We start from the raw sequence: 23864 nt of genomic DNA, 5'->3' as shown, positions 1-23864 counted from the left end.
GTGGCAACCATAGCCTGAAGGAAATAGAATTTTGATCTCTGGCATCATCAGACAGGTTCCACACGCCTAGCTCTCAAAAAATATCCTCAGGGTGGAGCACATCCATATTCCCAAAGCTTTCACTACTAGATTAAGTGCTCAGGTATAGATGTATATTTCACCTACTAGAAATTGTATTACAAAATCACAGAGCAGGCGCCCTTGGATACTCAACCCTTCCCAATGATTTTCAAAACATTAATAAGTAAAGTAGCCTGCAATGCAGATAAGACACTAGAAACAAGATCTAAAGGAAATTGGGTGAGGCGAGTAATCCTTGGCTTGTTACCTGGTGCCTCTAGGGGAAAAGACGGTCGTAGGAAGACTTTCTGCCTGCAGGTACAATCCCGGCAAGGTGGCTCCAGGTGGCTTTCACAGTCTTACGCGGGTCTCGCTCGTCACTTCGCTGCCCTTTGCCATAGCTCAGCACCCGCATCCTAGGGAGTCGGAAAGGCAGCTCCTGCCACTGCCGCCGCTGCCCGCAGGTCGCGCTGGGTGGGGGATCCGCTGCAATCGCCCCATGAAACCCGCGGCTCCGCGCCCGGGGAGCGGGCAGAGGCAGGGCGGCCGCGCACGCACACACAGACACACGCTCACACTCACACACACTCGCACCCGGGCGCGCGCGCACTTGCACTCACACTTGCACACGCACACCCGGCACTGCACGGGGAGGAAGCAGCACGGAGGGAACCGGTCCTTCTCACGATTGGCTTCGAAGCCCACAGGACCGCGGGCAGCAAAGAGAGCGTTCTCGCATAGCCCTTTAATCACGTTTCCTTCAAGTTCTCCTCCAACCCGAATCCACGTAATTCAAGAGCTGGTGACATTTTGGTGGAGAGGAGGGAGCCGAGAAAGGGCTGAGGAAGAGTCGGGGATTTTGTTAAGCAGTTTGATAAGCAATCCTCATTACCTTTTTTGTTTTGTTTTGTTTTGTTTTGTATAGCAAACCAGTTCCAAGGGCTGAACTTTTGGCTTCAAATGCTGTGGACCAAAACGTAAATATCCTTCTGGCCAAGAGAAGAAGGTGTAGATACACGGAAACAAGAGGGCTGCAAGACCCTCTATTGACCTTGTGATGTACCTGGAAGCAGGTCAATACTGGCGCTTTCCAAGCTTCTGGATAAAGCGATCCACACACCTGGGTCCACAGCCCAGCAGCCGCTCCAAATCCAGCCAGGAAAATGGGTCTGGGCGTCCTCAGAGCTCTGCAAGAACCCGGGCACGAAGGGGCATCGCCGACTTAACACATTTGCTTCTGGGCAGTTGGATAAAAGACAGTCAAATGCATCAGATAGGCGCGCGCGTACACACACGCGCGCACACACACACGCAGCTAGCTGGAAAGCGGCTTACAAAACACTAGAGACATGCCAAGATGACTTGAAAAGGTAGCCAACATCCAGGATCTTTCCGGAAAACAGAAGGGCCAGCAGGGAGGTTATCAAAGTCTTCTCAAGTCTTTCAATTCTTCCTCTCTCCTGTGAGTGTGTGTGTATGCGTGTGTCTCCAGAAGGTTTCGTTGGTCTGCCCCACCCCCGTCCAGTTGCGCTTTTTTTCCTGATATAACCGACGGTGAAAAATGAATTATATGGGTGGGCTGTGCTCACAGCCCAGAGCTCCCCAAAGTCAAGAATCCTAAGGGAGCAGCCAGCTGCTATAACAATTCACATTCTCAAGGGAAGAATGAAAAACACGCGCAAACACGCGCACACACATACATAGTCCTCCGTTCGGGCAGCTCTGCACACGCTCACCACCTCCCTGCGCGCCGCTGCACACCCCGCCCGCTGGCCACCGCGCTGGGGCGAGTCCGCAGTTCAGGCGCGAGGCAAGCAGCCGAGGTCCGGGGCTGCGGCCGCGGCCGGGGCAGACGCGGGAGCCAGGCTTCCCAAGGCTGTGCTTGTCGGCAACGGCGGCCTCCTGGCCGCGTGGAACTGAGCCCCGTGCTGCAGCATGGAGGCGGCGGCGGCGGCGGCGGGCGCGCGGCCGTGAGCTCGGCCCGCGCCGCAGTGACGGGAGCGGCCGTGTCGGCCAGACCCCGAGAGTCCGTGAGACCCCGGCCGGGGCCGGTCAGCTGCTCTCAGCCCTCGGGCCTCCCAGCCAGACTAGTTCTGAACGGATTTATCAGGGGGGTGCGGAGAGGGCGGGCGAAGCGCCGGGAAATCCCCAGGCTGAGGAGGCGCGGGGGCGTTGCAGGAAGGGGGAAGGGAAAAGGCAGAAAACCTGGAGGATGAAAGCGAACTTCCAGGGGCGTCCCCAGCCTCCTGCAAAAGGGCAATTTGCTGATCGCCCACTTCCTCTCGGTTGTGGGATAGAGAGAATCATCACTGAGTCAAGCTTCGGCTGCTTAGGGAGGTGGGAAAAGGCATTAGTTATAATAACCCGCCGGAAATTTTGAGAAGGAGAGCTACCGACTTGGGGGTTTCAGTCATCTGAGGCTGGCTTCCGCTGTCCCCTTAGTTGTGGGTGGTGATTTGCTTACTAATCAGATGGGAGCAGATTCTGTAAAGAACATTTATATTTGGGAATCAGCTCAGCATCAGACATTACGAATACTGCAGTTGGTCCATTTTAGTATGTCAAGGGCAGAAAGGGAGCCCAACAATCTTCATAATCCAGACCTGGTCTGTAAGGTCACCGGTACAGAAACAGGGTCTAAAGCAGAAAAGAGGTGAGACTGGAAAGGAGGTTAGACAGGGCCCTGCGGGAATGGATCTGCCCGGAGCCCTCGCCTGGTTTTGCTTTAGACTCCGACAAGACTCCCAGTGCTTCTCTCCCCGACCCTATATCCCCACTCCGCCCAGCCTGAAAAAGCCAGTAAGCAAAGTTAACTCTTTCTTCTAAAGAACCCTAAGTGAAATCTTGCTCTTCCTTTCTGCTAGAATCCTGAAACCCTTTCGCTTCTCATTGTGGGTTCACCAGCACGTGGTCTTCGGACACTGCGCGCACCTTCGCTCTCAGCTCTGATCCTAGCTAGCCCAGACACCAGTCTGTACCCCCAAAGGCAATGGAAGAGTAGGAAGTTGCAAAAAGGAAGCTGGCTAACAAGGGTTTCTTCTGCCCTACTTGGCAAAGGCCCATGCCGGTGGCTTCCATGGATAGGGAGCTCTTTCGTTTTGTTCCAAAAAGCTTTGGCAGGCTTTACCATTGCCCTGGAAGTGCACAGGCGCGCGTATACCCGAGCACAACCTTGGGCTCACCCCAAAGGCGCACAGCTGCACCCACGGGTAAGAAAGACCCACACAGCTATCTCTGTAGGGGAAGAACCCGAGGAGTGAAGTGCTTTAGGTGGAAACTGCTCACATCTCCTTTCTTTCCTCTGCTCCCCTTCTCTGCCCCTGGTACTCCTGATCCAATCCTGGGCTTAGGAATCCACTCAAGCCACGTCTGGCTGCTTTGCTTTCCAGAGTAGCGCAGCTCCGGGACTGCACTTCCAGCCCTGCAGCCTCCCTCCAGGACTGCGAGCGGCGCCAGATCCGGGACTTCGGGGTCTCCGCGGGAGCTTAGGAGGCTCAGGATTTGAGTTGGAGAGCTGGAGAGCCAAATTCCGAGCCGCCGGGGGACTGCGCAGTAAGACCACAGAAATAAACCAAAGGGACACCGCGGACAGATGTACCAGAGGACACCACTGAAGTCCAGGAGAATCTTCACCAAAGCCATCAGCGTTTTTCTTGTAGCTTTCTGTCCCTCGAAGTGGAAAATTGAGGTTTCTGAGAAGTCCACGGAGAGAACCTGCAGCAAACTGAAGCCACAGACTCCGGAGGCACAGGGAGAAATAATGCTTCCATCCTCCTTTCACTTTAAACTTGATCACTTCTGGGACTTCACTGGAGGGCGGTGGAGTTGCACCAGCCTGGAGTACAGGCAGATCCCAGTGAGCACTTCCAAGTACTTTAGGACGTGGGGGTGACTCCTTTTTCTTCAGGATTGTCCCACTTGCCATCCTTTCCAGCCGAGCTGGTAGGAACCAATGAAAGTCTAGGCGATAAGGATTTTCCGTTACCTCAGGGATCAAAGTGTAAAGTGTTGAATGAGAAACCCGAAGACCTTGCATCGCTGGGCTGAATAACTTTTTGTTTTCTTTTTTATGTTAGGGAGGGGACACACTGAGCTAGCTGTAAGAAGTCAAGGGTTGGGAGAAAACAAAGTTCAAATACTATACTGGAATTTTGTGTGTGTGTTCTCGTTTTAGAAACTGTGTGTGTGGGGGGGGTGGGGGTCAGGTTGAGAAAGATGAAATCGACGTTTCCTTAATGCTGGGAGTAATAATGCTTAACTTTTCATTGTTCTTTCAAGCCCTACCAGGCCCAGGAAAACACCTTCTTTCTGTTTCCTGTAGCCTTCCTGTGTATCATGCATTATATTTGAAAGTGCCTTCCTCTACGTTCCTCATTTTATCTCAAAAATCTCTGCTACAACCAGATAACTTTCACTCTCCCGGTTCAGCATTTGCTCTTTTCCCTCCTACACAAGCTGATCAGAATTTGCAAAGAGAGGGGAAGAAGAAAGCTTCTATTTTGTTTCATGATTGTTGCTAGAAAACGGCAAGACCTCGGGAGAGACACCAGGATATTCTTTCCCAATAGAGGTCAGAGCTAGCAAAGTTTTTTTTGTTTTGTTTTGTTTTTTCTTTAAATTTTATTCCCCAGCAGGTCAAAAACTAGGATGTTTGCAAAAAGAATTTCTAATTTGCTCATAAAACTATTGTTATTAGCCACTCTGAGGTTGGCATAATTTTAAAAGTTCAAACAAGTTCCTTGTTGAATAGGGTTCCTTTAAACATTGACATTTAAAGAGAAGTAATTTTTTTCATAAATAATTTAGATTTAACTCGTTACCTCTATAGAATATCTGCCTTACTTTGTTAATGTGTCCCCTGATTTACTCCATATGTCAAATCACTTTTAAGATAATGTCGATTTTCTTGTTCTTCCAGGTCATTTTTCTGAGGGCCAATGGTGATAAATGTTGGTCTGCCTATTTTCCCGGAATAATCCACGATTTGGGGAAAGAAAGAGTATTTTGCTAATTTCAGGTAATTAATGGAGATATGAATGTTTTGCAGTTAAAGTGATGAATAGCAAAAGATAACTTGAGTTTCTCTTTATATTGTTATTTAATATTTGAGTTTCTCTTTAAAGTAGTAAAAAAGTTATGATCTAGTTTTTTTTAATGGCGTTAATTAGTTTGCACGAATTGTGAATTTTATTTACATGGATTAAAGCATGTGCTAAGTTATCACTTTAATTCATTAATTTGTTTTATATATAACTGAAGAAGCTTATTGTAAATTGGAAATACCTTACCTTCAAATTTCCTGGGTGAGAAATCACTACTGAGTTACAAGTCTTTGATTATTTTTACTAATATAATGTAATATAATAAGTTATCTGACAGTTCAAAACTGGAAGTTGGTATGAAGAAACAAGGAAATACAAGTTTCTGAAATGAAGGGATATCATTAAAAACAAATCCGAGTTAAACAGAATAAATGAAATCCAAACATTGAAGTTTTTTTTAAATCTACCTAGTTCTGAAATATAAAAAGAAGTGTGCTTACATTAGGAGCATATTTCCAATGTTGCAACTGACCTTGAAGTCCTAGAATACAGTGTATTTCAAAAATATATTTCAGCTGACTTCAAAACAAAGTTGAAGACCCCAGCATATTTCTAGCATACATAGGTAAACAGATTTCTCATTGGAACAAAAAGAACCAAATGTATTTAGTATTTAATCTTCTTTTGAGTTACAGAAATATTTTTTTCTTATTTTATCATTTCTTGATTTTTTAAACTTGATTTATATAAAACACATTTCCTTTCCTTTCTTTCTGTATCTCTGTCGTATATGTTAACCTTTATAGATCATAATAGTGAACTAAAAGATCAAGGTCTGCTTGATGAAAACTGGAACTAGCACTGAGAACCCAATACATTACCGGATGGAAGTGGACATTTATTTTACTAAGAAAAATGGGTTTTGAACCTAATTTTTTGAAACAAAAATACAATGTGTTATATCCTAAATATAATCTCTCAGCAGAGAGTTTTTGAGAGAGATCAAAGGAAAGGAATTATTTCAGAGATAAGCATTGCTGTAGAGAAAGGACAATTCTTAATACTGAAAGTTAGAAGTAAATTTTATCTTTCATCTCCATTAATATTTTTTTCTTGCTTATTTGCTTACACCTTGATGTCAACTCCTCACATTTGTCTGCTGCTCCTATTTAGTTACCCAAGAGCCCCAAAATGCACCATGCTATCGAGGACTATCTAACCCAAAGAAGAATTCTACGCTATTATAATTCAATTTCTACTTCTCACCAAAACTCCCATTAAGGCATAGTAGACAGATCTAATTGAGCTTTTAATAAAAAAATAAATTATATCAGACTAATTTAAGCTAAAGTATGAATGACTAGCAGCCTACATCAGGAATATGAAGCCAACTTAATTTATAAAAAGTAGACTTTCTAGCAAAGTATGTTAATACATATGGGAAGCAGGGCCACCTCAATCATTCTTACCTTGTATACCAAACTGAATGATAAGCATGGTACTATATTTTATATTTTCCCTTTTTGTATTTTGATAATGCTGTTGAACAATTATTCACACCTAGCTTTAGCCTTTGAAAGAAATATTTTTAAATTTTATATGTGTGTATAGATAGCATTTCAAAAAGATTTCCACTAAATAGTGAAACTGTTTTCTAAAATGAATCTAGTGGTAAAGCAATTATCTTAAAAATAAAACATCAGAATAATTGTTGTCATGACTTGATTTAGGAGTACAGGTAGGCACACCAAATCATATTAGGTAGAAATAATAAGCTGCTTGAATGTCTATGGCATTCATTTTTTCAACTTACTTACATTAAAAGCCTGATTAAGAACTATTGTCATGCCAGACCCCTATTAACTCCAATAGGGATAACATGTGACATCGTGTCTGAGAGGCAGAAGGAGAGACCCAGAGTCAGTGAATCAGACACAGAGTTTATTGAGGAGTTATATACAGTTCGGGCCAGGAGTGGTGGGCTGGACAGGAAAACTGCTACTGTTTATAAAAAGCATTCAGGATTTGTAGCGTTTTCATTTAGGAATCTCTAGCTAGCAACCTACATTTTACCCGAAACAAACATCCTCAGTCCCCTTTATGGCCTGAATTCCAAGGTATGGGCAAGGGGTTCAGAAGTCCCCCATAGTTAAAGAGTGAATCTCTAGGTTGGCCACTCCTGAATTTCTTAGGTCCAAACTCCAAACAAACCTTCTTCTTACACCATAGGGACCTTCTCAGGGTATTCTTGAGTTATTGCTATCAAGTGCATCTGCCGTACAATGACATAACAAATATTTGGCTTTTTAGCTTTAGTTTGACAGGTTTTCTTTTTTTTAACTTGTATTTTTTCTTTTATTATTTATTTATTTATTCATTTATTTATTTATTTATTTATTTATTTATTTATTTATTTTATTTTTTTTTTTAGACGGCGTCTCGCTCTGTCGCCCAGGCTGGAGTGCAGTGGCCGATCTCAGCTCACTGCAAGCTCCGCCTCCCTGGTTTACGCCATTCTCCTGCCTCAGCCTCCCGAGTAGCTGGGACTACAGGCGCCCGCCACCGCGCCCGGCTAGTTTTCTGTATTTTTTAGTAGAGACGGGGTTTCACCATGTTAGCCAGGATGGTCTCGATCTCCTGACCTCGTGATCCGCCCGTCTCGGCCTCCCAAAGTGCTAGGATTACAGGCTTGAGCCACCGCGCCCGGCCTCATTTATTTATTGAGATGGAGCTTTTACTCTGTCACCCAGGCTGGAGTGCAGTGGCACGATCTCAGCTCACTGCAACCGCCGCCTCCCAGGGTCAAGCGATTCTCCTGCCTCAGCCTCCCGAGTAGCTGGGATTACAGGTGTCTGCCACCACACCCAGCTAACTTTTTGTATTTTTAGTAGAGACTGGGTTTCACCATGTTGGCCAGGCTTGTCTCAAATTCCTGACCTCAGGTGATCCACCCTCCTTGGCCTCCCGAAGTGCTGGGATTACAGGCGTGAGCCACCGCACCCAGCTTTTAACTTTTATTTTCAGTTCAGGAATATATGTGCAGGTTTGTTACATAGGTAAACTTGTGTTATAGGGGTTCATTGTACAGATTACTTCATAACCCAGGCATTAAGCTTAGGACCCATTAGTTATTTTTCCCGATCCTCTCCCTCCTCCCACCTTCCACTCTCCCAAAGGCTCTAGTGTATGTCGTTCTCTGTGTGTCCATGTGTTCTTATCATTTAGCTCCCACTTATAAGTGAGAACATGCAGTATTTGGTTTCCTGTTCCTGTATTGGTTTGCTACAGATAATGGCCTCCAGTGCCAAATTAGAAAACTGAATCTGTCTTCAAGGTTGAGGCAGATTCAGCTTCTTAATTATTCATCTTGAAAATCTGTCCTTGAATTTCAGGCAGGTGGCCACAAGTCGGCAGTAATGTGACACTCTCACGTGGTTGTAACCACATGGTTGGACTTTCTTACAAGCCCCCATAGATTTAGAAGGAAGAATTAATTTTAATTTATTTTATTAAAGATCTGTTTTATTAAAATAAATGATGTGTGGTAAGTTTTATTTACATGAAATCAGATCATTTCTTTTGGAGCAATCATTTTTAACAAATTTCTAAAACATGATTAGGTAATTTGCCTTTTAACCTCTTCACTGGTTCTTTTTCTTTTCCCCTTTAAATCACGGCCTGTTTAGAGAGAAGACTGAGTTGCTGTTTTTGTTTTTTGTTTTTTGTTTTTTACTGATGTTTTGCTTCCATAATATTCCTGGCCCTGTAACTGACTGCAGTCTTTTGGCTAGCTTGGCGTTAAAGTTCTTTTGGATTTATATCTCAGCTCTTAGTGACTGTGACTTCTGTAATGAAAGGGAATCCTTTCTGCGACTGGTTAGCATCAAACTTCTTTCTCCACAAAGGTCCTTTATTTCTCTGCTTGCAGTTTTGTTCATTCCATGTAAATTCTTTGAATGCCTTGTTATAGCACTAGGCACTGGAGAAAGAAGACTGACCATAATTTTCATGGCCTCTGTCCCTCATAATAGAGCTTACTATCTAGTAGAGGTTAATAGACCAACAAATTAGTTGTTACATTATGATCTTGCTTTTATTTTGCCAACTACAATTTGTTATCAAGCCCAAGTGTGTTCTTTTGTGAGACCTCTGGAACCACCTCCTATTAACTCCAGTAATAGCTTCTCTATTGCACTTAGTTTCTGGTTTATTTTTCCCGCATTCATTCTAACTGCCTTGGGAGGTAGTCTGTGAAACATCTGTATGAAGTCTTTTACTGCAGTACCAGGTATAGCCCAGGGTATTACTAAACAAAGTTTTGGAATGAAACAAACCTGGGTTTGAGTCATGGTTCTGAGATACACCATGTTACTTGTGTAAATTATTTAACTCACCTGAATCCTCAAGTTTTAATGCATGTCAAATAGAAGGGAGAATATTTATATTTAGGGTTGATTGACAGTTATTAATGACTACCTGTATATAAACTACCCAGCAGAAGTAGGTAATCCATAGATAACATTTCTGTTCCCTATCATTAGTCTATCTCAAATTGTGTATGAATGTCTAATAGCATATTAAAGCATTGTACCGATAACCCAGTTTCTCAAAATAAACTACTTTTTAATCAAGAAAATCTGCTCATAAAAACTTCTTGAGATAAAATCCTTGAGAAGACACCTAAAATATTCTACTGATGTTTTTATTTTCCCTCATATTATATATATTATGTAATATATGTTATCCATTATATATAATACATATACCAAATTATATATTAATTGAAACATGAAATTTAAGCGAAATTTTCAATATCCAACTTGTTCTCCTCAAACGCCATTTTTTCTCAAAATGCTTTTTAGAAGTTTTGTACCTTAAATTATCTCCCCTTTAAAAGGGCTAGTTTTAGAATAAGGTATTCAAAGAAGTTTCCTTGGATTTTATACAGCTGGTCTTTGACTTTCAGACTAGTTTCTCTCTCTCTCTCTGTATATATATATATACACACACTCTCTCTCTCTCTCTCTATATATATATGTATATATATGTATACATCAAGTCCAAGTTTGTTCTTTTTTGAGACCTCTGGAACTACCTCATATTTACATATACACACAAAGAATCTCCATCATTAGGTATTTAAAACTCATCATAGGGAAAAAATTACACTAATTGTTACAAATATTAAGAAATTTGTTGAAAATAAAAGTAGGGTAATATGAAAATAAACATAGAAATATTAAATATAGATTTTAAATTATTTACCATTCATTTATTAAAATAATCATGAACATTTATATTTGTAGAAAATGTGATTAGTTTAATAGTTTTTAAACTGCATTATATTGCTATGCAGTATTTTTCCACTTTATTTAAAGTAAATGTGTCTATTGTCAACATTAAACTATTAATTTAATAAATTATTAATTTGAGCTATAACTAGTATATATTTAATTTCTGCTTGGATATGCAAAAACATAAATTATTGTTTTATTTTGTGTTTAGCTTGGCATGTTTTAACATTTTGTAATACTGTAACATTGGAACATTTTAAAACCAAAAAATATATTGTTGAAAAATTAAGGTGACACCGATTATGATAACTTATTATATATTTTATAATAGTGTTATTGTCAACAGAATTTAGGAAATAAAAGAAATCGCATGAAAAATCATTGTGAAAAATTATATGGCATTGTAATCTTTTCTGTATTTTTTTCAAATTTGTGTGTCCAGCTTACCTTTTATAATTTTACAAATTTGAGGATTTGCTACATTTTCTTGTTGAATATTTTCAAGATTATTTTGTTTTTTAATACTAAATAATGTAGCCAAAAGTGTAAAATTATTGGCATTACATTTATTCATTCATTCATTTTCATAATAGTATGCTTTAGGATTAGGTATCTCCTGATATAGACTTCATTTACTAAGCTATATTATCACTCTCCAGTTTTCTTTCATATTAAAAAGTTCGACATATCTAGAACGGAACAAAATGGAGAAAGCAAACAATAAAGGTAAACTCTAAGTTAATAGTTATTCAGTAAAACGTAAACAATTCTCTGTATGTTATCTAGAAATGCTTTTTTTAAAACTTAAACAGTGTATTTTCAGAAACTTTGTCTTATATTCCACAGAGATGTTTATTTTATATTTTTAATAAGATAAGATGAGGGTAAATGAATTATTTCTTAAAAAGAGAAGTAGTCATGTGTAAAACATGCACATACTCCCAGGCACATATGATGGATCTTTATAACACACTAAGGTTTTATTTTTCAGTTTGGTAAATTGTGAGATGCAGTTTTAAATCTTAACTTTTTCTAACATGTGAAAATGCTCATAATGTAAAAAATAAAAAATTTACTGATTTTGAAATAGACCCTTATGTGAAGCAGTGAACTAACCTCATACTGACCTCATCTTGGAAACTTTGATTGGATTCAGTAGTACTACACTTCCTCATTCATTTAGAAAATTGCCAGTGAGCTATGAGATGGATTCCTCAACCTCTTCAACTCATTTCTGCTTATTGGGTTCTGTCTTTATAATATGCAACTAAGTTCTCTTTCTTGCTTTTGTTGTTTAAAAACTTCTGATTTATGCTTGGTAAGAGGATTCTTACTCGACATGTTATTAAAAGTGTGTATAAATGTGATTGCTAAGCTGCCCTGAGCTTCTAGTCTCTACCTAAGTATGAGGTAGCCTTGCAGGAGCAGTCACGGAGCAGCAGCGCCGCTGGAGCTGTAACACTGCCTCCTCAGTAAAGCTGTTTCCTTCTACCTCTGGCTTGCCCTTGAATTCTTTCCTGGGCAAACTCAAGAACCCTGGCTGGCTTAGCCCCACTTCAGGGCTTGCCTGCCCTGTATCAGAATGACTCTCCTTGGAACTGGAGAATTAGGAGAGTACCTCTTTGAATTTAGGAAAGAAGCTTCTGGAAAATGTTGCACCGAACACTCCAGTTGAAACTTACAGTGAAACTTTAAATGCCAAAGAAGAAAAACAATATGTGTAGAGTGGCCATGCCTACACTAGTTTATGTAAATGTGAAAGCATTCTTCTTTGTAAAAATATGCAAGGTGATTTTATAATCATAGAGCAAATGCTTAGTTGAAGTGGCAACTACTCTTTGAAAGCTAATATTGATTTCCCTGAAAATATTTTTCTGTTTTTTGAAATATATAAAGTCTTGGACACTTTGTTGATTGAAAATCTCTCCCACTGGGGGCTCATTTGCTTTCTTTTCTTTTTTTTTTTTTTTTTTTGAGAAGGTGTCTCACTCTGTTGCCCAGGCTAGAATGCAGTGGCGTGATCTGGGCTCACTCTAAGCTCCACCTCCCGGGGTCACACCATTCTCCTGCCTCAGCCTCCCAAGTAGCTGGGACTACAGGCACCCACCACCACTCCTGGCTAACTTTTTGTATTTTTAGTAGAGACAGGTGTTCACCGAGTTAGCCAGGATGGTCTGGATCTCCTGACCTCGTGATCCGCCCTCCTCGGCCTCCCAGAGTGCTGGGATTGCAGGCATGAGTAACCGCACCCTACTTTTTTTTTTTTTTTTTTTTTTTTTTGCCTTAGTGCAATGCATCTATGCCATGGTATCCACTAAGAAGTAAAAGCTCAGATTGAAAGGCAACATTGATGAGTGCAGTCCATAAACAAAAGTCCAGATTTAAACAAAGTTGTTAAACTTTGGAAAAGAAAATGAGTGAATATCGTCCACAAGGTACTGAAGTGTATCTGTGGTTTCAGCTATAACCCAGTCTGCAAATTCAGTTTCACATTCTATGTAGATCACATTTGTATAAGATGGTAAGTTTTTTCAAATGTAGTCAGTACAAAGATTCCTGAAATTTATGTTTTGTCTTTTCAAATTTAGTATTTATTATTTCATATCTTAAGTGTCACAATGCATAAGATAATCTGCCAGGCTTTTTTTTTTAACCATTTGTTTTGTGATATCAAACACCTGCCTAAATTTCTCCTCTTTGATTTTAATATTAACTAGAGCCGTATGTTTATATACATAAAATTTACATGGAGCATATTGTTCAATAGGGGTAGATCATATTTATTTTAAAGTATGTTTTTGTTGTATTTGTCCTAAGCTAATAACTGTGAAATAAGTGAAACAGAATGCCTGCCTTTAAGAAACTGAAATCCAAGACAATCAGAAGTCTTTTAAATTTAGCAATCATGATAAAAAGGCAACTGATTATTCCCTGTTCTGATTCTGTTTCAGACTTCATAAGCATGAAGTAATGATGAAACAATCTTGGTGCACAGTCTATTAAACTTAACTCCAACTGAATAAGTACTTTATCAAATCTGACATTTAATTGTACTATATCTCTGATTTAGTCAAAATTATAATGACACAATTCACATTTACTCTTAATTTCACATACAGCCCCTGTGATTTATACTTGTTACTATAATGAAAATGTTCTGTTGATATTTACAGTCTAAGAAGATGAAAAGTAGTTTATAAATATATTTTTAATTCACATTTTAGATTCCTTTATTGGAATAAAACAAAATATTTGCTGTTTACAAGATTGTTTCTGTGTCATGAACATTATCTCCCTCCAAGCCATGTTTCTGGAATTACTGTCCTACCTAATTTAATCTTGGCTGTCACAGTCAGACAGACAGAAAGTGTGGGACACTTTTCTTGCATCTGTAGTGGAAACATTAACAGCATCCAGTAACTGCTCCAGGTCTGTCAGATAAATACATGATTAACTGCATTTTTGTTTATGCTTATACAAAAAGTAATATATGACTTTAAACATTAATATGAATGCATACAGGTCAGTAATAATTACTTTACAAATTACTCCATTTATTCATATCTGGAAATGCTTGAATTTCCCAAGAATAAAAACTTAAAGTTAGAAAAGGATTTTTAGATCAAGTATTTCAACTACTATTTTTAAGTTTAATAAAGCAAAAACAAAACAAAACTAAACTAAACTGATGTCCAAAAACTGTAAGCTTGGAGAGAAGCAGAGAAAGGAATAAATCAACTAGACTGTACTGACTCCTCTTGGCTCTCCAAAGCATATTAATGAGATTCCTTGTTGTGATGAACAGAGATTCACCCACATTTAGAGAAAAGACGTTTGTTTTAAAAAATATTTATGGAATTTGAGTAGGAAAAGATAAATTGCAGTTCTAAGTAAACATAGTAGTATGAGTCACAATTTGAAGTGCTGTGAAGAGAATCATTAATCTAAACAAGACAATTTATGAGTTCACAATTAAATCAGGTGCAGTAAGAATTATAATAATTTTTAAGTTGTACTCTTTCTTGAAGAGGAGGCGAATTGGATTATGGATTAAAACATAGGCCAGTGGATATTCATTAGGATCCTGAAACCTAGCTGTGCCTTGGATTAAACCTATAATTTTCTGAGTATAGGCAGATCATAATAAACAAATCAATGCTGATAAATAATGAAGTGTTCTTTTCCATCAACAATGACCTCATATTCTGGAATGAAGAAAAGAAAGACATAAGTAAATGAAATAGAGTAGAATAAATGGGTATGTGTGTGTCAGTGTGAGGGTGTGTGTTTGTGTATTACAGAAAAAAAGGAATAATTATGTGGCAGATCAGGGAACGTATGTAAAAGTGGACACTTGAATTGGGTCTGAAAGTATAAGTAGGGATGACCCACACAGTGAGGTAGAAAAGGGCATTTTAGGCAGCAAAGATGACATGAACCAAATAGAAAGGTACAAGGCAGTAAGCACACAGGATAATGTGAGGTTAGGCCCTGTTGTGTTTTTCGTTTGCTTGTTTTTTGTTTTGTTTTTTGTTTTTTAACTTTGATTTTAAGTTCAGGGATACATGTGCAGGTGTGTTACATAGGTAAATTTATGTCATGGGGGTTTGTTTTACAGATTATTTCATCACCCAGGCATTAAGCCTACTACCCTTTAGTTATTTTTCCTGAACTTCTCCCTCCTCCCACCCTCCTCTCTCTGATGGACCCAGGTGTGTGTTATTCCCCGTTATGTGTCTGTGTGTTCTCATCATTTAGCTCCCACTTATAAATGAGAACTTGGAATATTTGGTTTCCTGTTCTTGCATTAGTTTGCTAAGGATAATGGCCTCCAGCTCCATCCATGTCCCTGCAAAAGACATGATCTCATTTTTTTATGGCTGTGTGCCATTCCATAGTGTATATATACCACATTTTCTTCATCTAGTCTACTGTTGGTGGACGTTTAGGTCGATTCCATGCCTTTGTTATTGTGAATAGTGCTGCAGTGAACATACACATGCATGTGTCTTCATAATAGAATGATTTATATTCCCTTGGGTAAATACCCAATAATGGGATTGCTGGATCAAATGATATTTCTGTCTTTAGGTCTTTGAGGAATTGCTGCAATGTCTTCCACAATGGTTGACTAATTTACACTCCCACAAGTAGTGTGTAAGCATTCCTTTTCTTCCACAATATCAACAGCATCTTTTTCTTTTTTTTTTTTTTTGATTCTTTAATAATAATCATTCTGACTGATGTGAGATGGTATCATTGTGATTTTGATTTGCATCTCTCTAATGATCAATAATGTTGAGCTTTTTATCATATGATTGTGGGCCACACGTATATCTTCTCTTGAAAAGTGTCTGTTTATGTCAGTTGCCCATGTTTTGCTAAGATTCCTTATTTTTTCTTGGAAATTTGTTTAAATTCCTTAAAGATGATGAATATTAGACCTTTGTCAGATGCATAGTTTGCAAAAATTTTCTCCCATTCTACAGGTTGTCTGTTTACTCTGTTGATAGTTTCTTTGTGCTGTGCAGAAGCTCTGTAATTTAATAAGATCCCATTCATCAATTTTTACTTCTGTTGCAATTGCTGTTGGCATCTTCATCACAAAGTCTTTGCACATGCCTATGTCCTGAATAGTATTGTTTAGCTTGTCTTCCAAGGTTTTTATAGTTTTGGGTTTTACAGTTAAATATTTAATCTCTCTTGAGCTAATTTTTGTATATGGTGTAAGGAAGGAGTTCAGTTTCAATCTTCTGCATATGGCTAGTCAGTTATCCCAGCACTGTTTATCTAATAGGGAATCGTTTCCTCATTGCTTGTTTTTGTCAGGTGATCAGATAGTTGTAGCATGCACTCTTATTTTTGGGGCCTCCATTCTGTTCCATTGGTCTATGTGTCCTTCTGTACAAGTACCATGCTATTTTGTTTACTGTAGCCTTGCAGTACAGTTTGAAGTTGAGTAGCTTAGTGTCTCCAGCTTGTTATTTTTGCTTAGAACTGCCTTGGCTATTCAGGCTCTTTTTTGATTACGTATGAATTTTAAAATAATATTTTCTAGTTCTTTGAAAAATCCCAGTGGTAGTTTAATAGGAATAGCATTGAATCTATAAATTTCTTTGGGCCGTATGGCCATTTTAACGATATTGATTCTTCCTACTCAATAGCATGAAATGTTTTTCCATTTGTTTGTGTCATCTCTGATTGCTCTGAGCAGGGTTTTGTAGTTCTCCTTGTAGAGGTCTTTCACCTCCCTAATTAGCTGTATTCCTAGGTATTTTATTCTTTTTGTAGCAGTTGTGAATGGGATTATGCTCCTGATTTGACTCTTAACTTTACTGTTGGTTTATAGGAATGCTAGTGATTTTTGCATATCGATTTTGTATCTAGAGACTTTGTCAAGATTGTTTATCAGAGAAGCTATTGAGCTGAGGCTATGGGGTTTGTGGATATAGGATCATGTCATCTGCAAAAAGACACTGTTTGATTTCCTCTCTTCCTATTTGGATGCCCTTTATTTCTTTCTCTTGCCTGATTGTCCTTGTCAGGAATTCCAATACTATGTTGTTTATTCATTCTATTTTGTTTTATTTTATTTTTTAACATTTATTTTAATTTCAGGGGACATGTGCAGGTTTGTTACATAGGTAAACTTGTCATGGGAGTGTGTTGTACAGATTATTTCATCACCCAAGTATTAAGCCTAGTACTTATTGTTATTTTTCTTGTTCCTCTGATACTGATCCTCCTCCCACTTTCCACCCTCCAAAAGGCCATAGTGTGTGTTGTTTCTTTCTGTGTGTCCCTGTGTTCTTATCATTTAGCTGATAGACTGGATAAAGAAAATGTGGTATTGCATCAATACTATGTTGAATAGGGGTGGTGAGAGAAGGCATCCTTGTCTTGTTCCAGTTTTCAAGAGGAATGTTTCAAGCTTTTGCCCATTTATTATAGCATGATGTTGGCTGTAGGATGTTATTTACACATGGCTCTTAATATTTTAAGGCCTGGTTCTAGACGTGGAGTGATCTGCATACTTTGCCAAGGAGTTTTACCTCATATGATAATCAGCAGGGAGCTAGTAAATGGTCTCATGCAGAATAATAAATATAGGTTTCTATTTTAGAAGGAATAATCCTTCAGCAGTATGGAAGATGAAGGTATGGCTAAGGATGAACAAAAAAAAAAAAAAAAAAGACTTCCTAAAGAAAAATCAAAGTAGTTAAAGCAGTAAATAAAAGGGTATGACTATGAATTGTGGGGGAAAGATTGGATTTTAAAGTTTATAAGAAGTTAATATTTATGGGGTTTAATGTCCAATTAGATCACTATTAAAGAGATAGGGTTTACCCCCAGTATCTCAAGCAGAGTTTACTAGAACTATATAAGACTATCTTCAGTGATCCAAGAAAAGGTTGTACAAAAGAACTAAAGTGATCTGAGGAAACAGGCAAAATATCTCCATTTTTTTTTTCACAGTCTCTCATTTCTGCTGCTCTCTCTAGATTGGGTTGTTGTGAACCTTTATCTTCAGATAAACTTTTATCTTGCTTGATCATCAGAGAACATGATTCATAATTCATATATGATCATCTTACATAACTTTCCTAATTCACTACCAACTGCTAATACCACATTTTGTCTATGTTCCAACTTCGAATCCTAGAAATAACATTTTGTGGTCTTTGGTACACCAATATGCAGATGTGGAAAGAAATCAAATTTGGGTAAGAAGAGCTAATTCCTTTTTTGAATGCGTTTACCTAAAAACAAAAATTGTCAGGAGGCATTTGGATATAAAAATTGAGTACAGGGGAGCAATCTGGGATGGAGATACAACTGGAACATTATTAACTTATAGATGATTTTTAAAATCATGGAACTAAATGAGAGTTGGTGAATTAAACATCTGACTAAAGATGGACCCCAGAGGTATAACATAGCCAAGGAATTTATTTTAAAAATGATGAAAATAAGTTGAAAAGCAATATATTTCAATTGAGAGCTGAAAATGTGTCAAGAAAAGCAAGGATATAAAGAATTTCAGGAAATGAATTGGCAAACAGTACCAAAACTTGATAGAGAGTTGTCACATAAAGAGTAAAGTTAGAGGATTTATAGAGCATCACTGATGATGTTAACAAAACACTTTCAGTGGAGTGATGGGAGCAGAAGCCAGACCCTCCTTATTGAGGGAAAAAAAATGATCGATGAGAAATCAAAGACAAGATTATAGATCATTCATCCAAATGAGAAGACTTAAGTGCAGGTGGATGGGGCTAAAGGATTTTTCAAGTCACGTCTTACCAAGAAATAAAGGATAAAAATACAGAAAAGAGAATTACTATGCCCTAAAAAAGAATTACTATTACTATTCCCCTCAAATTTGTATGTTAATATTCTAACCCCCAAATTGATGGTGTCTTAGATTGTTTACTGTTGCTATAACAGAATATCTAAGACTGGGTAATTTATGAAGAAAAGAGGTTTGTTTAGCTCATGACACTGCTGACTGGAAAGCTCAAGAGCATGGTGCTGGGATCTGCCTGGCTTCTGTAAGGGCAATGTGCAGCATCAAGACAAGGTGCAAAAGTAGAAAGGTTACTGGATGTGTGTAAACAGACTAAACATGAAGAGCAACCTTGATTTACAACAACCTGCTCTCAAAGTAACTAATCTAGTTTCTCAAGAATAAAATATGACTCCCTTGTGATGGTATTAATCTATTCATGAGGGATCCACTGCCCCGACCCAAACAACTCCCACTAGGTCCCACCTTCCAATATTGTTTCTTTGGCAATTACATTTCAACATTAGTTTTCGTGCAGACAAATCACATCCAATTCATAGTATATGGTATTAAAAGCTAAGGCTTTTGGGAGTACATTAGGTCATGAGGGCAGAGTCCTCATGAATGAGATTTGTGCCCTTATAAAAGAAGCCTCAAATATGAAAACATTTCTTTGTCCCTTCTATCATGTGAGAACACAGCGAAGTCTCTATCTATGAAAAAAACAACCTTCACCAAGCATTGCATCTGCTGGGACCTTGATCTTGGGCTTCCCAGCCTCAAGAACAGTGAGAAATCAATAGTAGTAGGTTGTTTATAAACCACTCAGTTTATGGTATTTTGTTATGGCAACACAAAGGAAGTAAGACAAGAGTAAATAAATTGCTGAAGCAAGATACCTAAGGAGTTTGTAGGGTATCCTATCTAATAGAGATTAACTCCAAGCAGAAGGAGGAACACTTCTTTCTAGAAGAATAACAGAAGCTGATACACATTGTCTTGTCCTAACTCTTTCATAAATACTTCCGTTTATTTTTGTATGACTTTTCTTACTGATACTTTAGATTAAATTTAGGACTGTGGAATGTAGTAAAATTATTTAAATGTCTTACTTTTGAGACACAAAGGTCCTGTGATAGATGTATTATTATAAAAAGCTATGTAAGAAAAATCTGTATACAAATTAGGGGTTGCAAACTGTTTTAAAAAACTAAATAAATGATAAAACACAATAAAAATTCAATTTAAAAATTAATAAAATGAAACAAAACAGTTCAAGCACGCTGTGGTTTCCCCTCACCAATTACCACAATTTTTGCTAGACTTTGGATAGGTGTAGGTTTTCCTCTAACAGTACAAACAAACACTTTAATTCCAAGGACAAATACTTTATGGATAAATATTAACATTATAGGAGTATTATTTTATAACATAGGAAATAGCAACTTCAGAATCGTTGTTTGACTTGCTGAATATTATAAAAAATCCAAATTATTTTTAATATAATCTGAGCCCTTTGTGTTTTCCATTATGTGGGTCAACTAGTTGAGGATAATAACCTCAATAAGATTTAAATTATACTTCTTAAAGGTACTGAGGTTTATTAACTAGCATTCATGTGTCAAAGATTTGGGTGATCGGTCAGTGTTGGGGTGGTTACTGTTGATAAAGTCAATACTTAGAACTCTTGCAATTTTCGAGCAGCACTTCACAATGTGTGGTCCTTAGAATGCCATATTTTTAGAAGTGGAAATTCTCAGGTCTGCCCAAGATCTACTGGACTGGAAAGTCAGGAATCTGTTTTAACAAGCCTTCCAGGTGATTCTCTGCTTCTTATATTTTGAGAATCACTATTCTTTTTTTTTTTTTTTTTTTTTTTGAGACGGAGTCTGACTCTGTCGCCCAGGCTGGAGTGCAGTGGCATGATCTCTGCTCACTGCAATCTCTGCCTCTTAGGTTCAAGCGATTCTCCTGCCTCAGCCTCCTGAGTAGCTGGGATTACATACACACACCACTATGCTTGGCTAATTTTTTGTATTTTTAGTAGGGATGGATTTCACCATGTTGGTCAGACTGGTCTCGAACTCCTGACCTTGTGAGCCGCCCGCCTCGGCCTCCCAAAGTGCTGGGATTACAGGCGTAAGCCACAGCGCCTGGCTGAGAACCACTATTTTTAAGGCTACAACTTACCTACAATAAATAGTAAAAGGACCAACTGATGAAAAACAGATGTTCCAAATTTATATTACTTTCATTTAAATATTAAACAATTTTCATTTTTTAAATTATAAAGCACATCTTATGTTTTTGTATGCTTTGTCAAAGATCAGTTGGTTGTAAGTATTTGGCTTTATTTCTGGGTTCTCTATTATATTCCATTGGTTTACATTCCTATTTTTATACCAGTACCCTGCTGTTTTGGCTACTATGGCCTCGTAGCATAATTGGTAAATGTGATGCCTCTAAATTTGTTCTTTTTGCTTAGTATTGCTTTGGCTATTCACACTCATTTTTTTTTGGTCCTGCGAGGAAAGATGATGGTATTCTAATCATAATTGCATGGAATCTGTAGATTGCTTTGGGCAGTATGGTCATTTTCACAATATCAGTTCTTTCCATCCATGATCTTGGGATGTGTTTCCATTTGTTTGTATTATCTTTTATTTCTTTCAGCAGTTTTTTTTTGTTTTTTTTTGTTGTTGTTGTTGTTGTTGTTGTTTTTCTTGTAGAGATTTTTCACACCCTTGGTTAAGTGTATTTCTAAGTATCTTTTATTTTGCAGCAAAGAAACATATATTAGGGAAAAGATACTGTATTCAGTAAATTGTACCGGAAAAAGTGGTAAGCCGCATGTAGAAGAATGAAACTGGATCCCCAGCTCTCACCTAATACAAAAATCAACTCAAGATGGATCAAAGACTTAAATATAAAACCTGAAACCATGAAAATTCTAAAAGATAACACCAGAAAAACTCTTCTAAATGTTGGCTTAGGCAAAGAATTCATGACTAAGACACCAAAAGAAAATGCAACAAAAACAAAAATAAACGAATGGGACTCAATTAAACTAAAAAGCTTCTGCACAACAAAGAAATAATCAGAAGAGTAAATAGACAACCTACATAATGGAAGAAAATATTCACCAACTATGCATCTGACAAAGGACTAGTATCCAGAATTTACAAAGAACTCAAACAAACCAGCAATAAATAAATAAATACAAAAATCCCATTAAAAAGTGGGCAAAGGGCATGAATAGACAATCCTTAAAAGAAGATATACAAACAGCCAATAAACATTAACAAAAAAATTCAGCATCGCTAATCACCACGGAAATGCAAATTAAAACCACAGTGAGATTCCACCTTACTCCTGCAAGAATGTCCACAATTAAAAAGTCAGAAAACAATAGATGTTGGCATGGATGTGGTGATAATCAGATCAATGAATACAGATTTGGGAAGAAATGGGCATAATTGGTTTCAGCTAGCCAACATGCTGGTCCCAGTATACCACTGGCTACAGCGTTCTAAAAGTGTCCTCATACGGCTCTATTAAACATTCAAGAACTTTGACCAATATATCCTCTGCCAAATACTCTAAAAAAATCTTGGTCGTGTAGGTGTGGGGGTAAGGTGGGGGTTTTTCTGAAATGGAATCATGTTAATGTGGACTTAATGTTAAAATATGAGTTTTCAGAAAATGTGCTTTACTTTTAGTTGGCTAAATACCTACATTGTAAAATTTTTTTAAAAATCTGTAATTATCTCTTAATTTATTCATTATACTATTATATGTGGCAGGCATTTTCTTCCTGGCTCTCATATCATTTGTGTTTGTATTATACTAATGAAATATAGAAAAACTCTGTAGTATATAGGGCCCGATGGAACTTTTAAGAGTAAGAAATTTTAATTTGTATATTATGGAAAAATCATCTCAGAAATATTAGTTTATAAATGTGCAGCTACAATTTCTAGAATGTCAAAAATAATCCTTTCACCTGAGTTGTCTTGAGTAAATAACTTTTAGAGTTTTAAATTGGATTGTTTATGTAATCATTATAAAGGTGATCTGAGGTAAATTGCTTAAGCGTTTTCTTTAGCTTTTTGCAAGACGAAAAATGGAGAACAAATATTTGCTCAAATATCGAGTCAAATTTTGAAGAGAAATCTCTAAATATTTATTAAATGACCAAAATATGAGAAAATGTTTAAAAAGACTGCAAATAGAAACACATCACTTTAAAGCATACAAAGAGATAAATGGAAAAAGTATTTTTCCAGAACATGCTAAAAAATAAACCTTAGAATATCCAGGATACTGTATTTATTCATCCTTACAACATGAATTTTAAATATCTTGGTGACTGAGCTATCATTTTCAGTGTTCTGTATGAATTCTTACCTTCTCGGAAGATTATGTAGATATAACAGATACTTCTGGAATATATATATCCAGGATAGGGTTTGTCTTTTTACAAGAGAAAGAAAATATATCAAATCCAACAGAACTTAAGAACATAAAATTTAATTAACTCTACATGATATAGACCTTGTTAATATTATATATCAAAAAAGAATTCTAGTTTATATTCTTTTGTCTGTAAGATGGGGGAGCTGTTGCATTATAAAAAATACTGGTCAGTTCCATTCCTCTAAGCATTTTCTTTTGATTAAAACCATTTGTAATAAAAATGATGGCCCAAACCTTTGTAAATGATATTTTAGCTGGATTATAGTCTAATGAAATTGTGCTTTTAAAAGTGCTTCAACTACTACAACTATAAAATCTTGGTTTACTAGGAATATGTATAAAGCGAAGTATCCATTATTCCTTTAACATCAGTATATATTGTTTAACATTCTATTTTTGGGCTAAGACTTCCTAGGCTTTACAGAAGAGATGTTGTTTATCTGACCAACATAAAAGTGTGTGTGTGTGTGTGTGTGTGTGTGTGTATATAAAAATAAATGTTCTGTTGTTATTTAGTTATGTCTCCCCTGAAAACACTGATAGATCCAACAATTCTCTTGATTCCTCTTAAAGATAAGCAAGAAGAAGAATAAAGTATGTCAAACTTAAACTTGAGTAAATCCAAGTTGGAAAACAAAACTAGACTTTTTTTAAAAATCCTACTGGATGAATATTGAGAGAGACAAAAATATTAACACCACATAA

The 23864-nt window shown here is 37.6% G+C and overlaps 1 protein-coding gene, 1 long non-coding RNA gene, 1 other non-coding gene and 1 pseudogene across 13 annotated transcripts in view; 1 reads left to right on the top strand and 3 right to left on the bottom strand.

Annotated features, from left to right (window-relative positions):
* LOC119619017 (peptidyl-prolyl cis-trans isomerase FKBP1B pseudogene) overlaps window positions 1-434 on the bottom strand; it is a 130181-nt pseudogene extending 129747 nt beyond the window's left edge.
* LRFN5 (leucine rich repeat and fibronectin type III domain containing 5) overlaps window positions 1-2132 on the bottom strand; it is a 282933-nt gene extending 280801 nt beyond the window's left edge. For 9 of the 10 annotated variants that reach the window (XM_037983925.2, XM_037983928.2, XM_007986568.3 and 6 more), the window contains exon 1: window positions 329-438. The gene's annotated coding sequence lies outside the window, so the exon portion shown is untranslated. Of the gene's footprint in view, window positions 1-328; window positions 439-952 lie in introns of those variants that run through there. The other variant, XM_073010951.1, reaches the window with a different exon arrangement.
* A 622-nt stretch (window positions 2133-2754) lies between these two features.
* On the top strand, window positions 2755-23653 carry LOC140710088 (uncharacterized). 2 transcript variants are annotated; one of them, XR_012090950.1, is made up of 3 exons: window positions 2755-2859; window positions 4979-5077; window positions 21466-23653. It is a non-coding gene; the product is annotated as an uncharacterized lncRNA (long non-coding RNA). The 2 variants fall into 2 exon arrangements; XR_012090949.1 differs by lacking the exon at window positions 2755-2859 and having other exon boundaries at window positions 4637-5077.
* Window positions 13714-13844, bottom strand: LOC119619174 (small nucleolar RNA SNORA31). Its single transcript, XR_005235606.1, has one exon. It is a non-coding gene; the product is annotated as a small nucleolar RNA SNORA31 (small nucleolar RNA).
* Window positions 23654-23864: the final 211 nt, after the last annotated feature.

This window comes from Chlorocebus sabaeus, chromosome 24 (genome assembly GCF_047675955.1).
Source record: "Chlorocebus sabaeus isolate Y175 chromosome 24, mChlSab1.0.hap1, whole genome shotgun sequence".
Lineage (NCBI taxonomy): Eukaryota > Metazoa > Chordata > Mammalia > Primates > Cercopithecidae > Chlorocebus > Chlorocebus sabaeus.
Note: the sequence above shows the minus strand (reverse complement) of the source record. Positions and strands in the feature narration are given on the sequence as shown.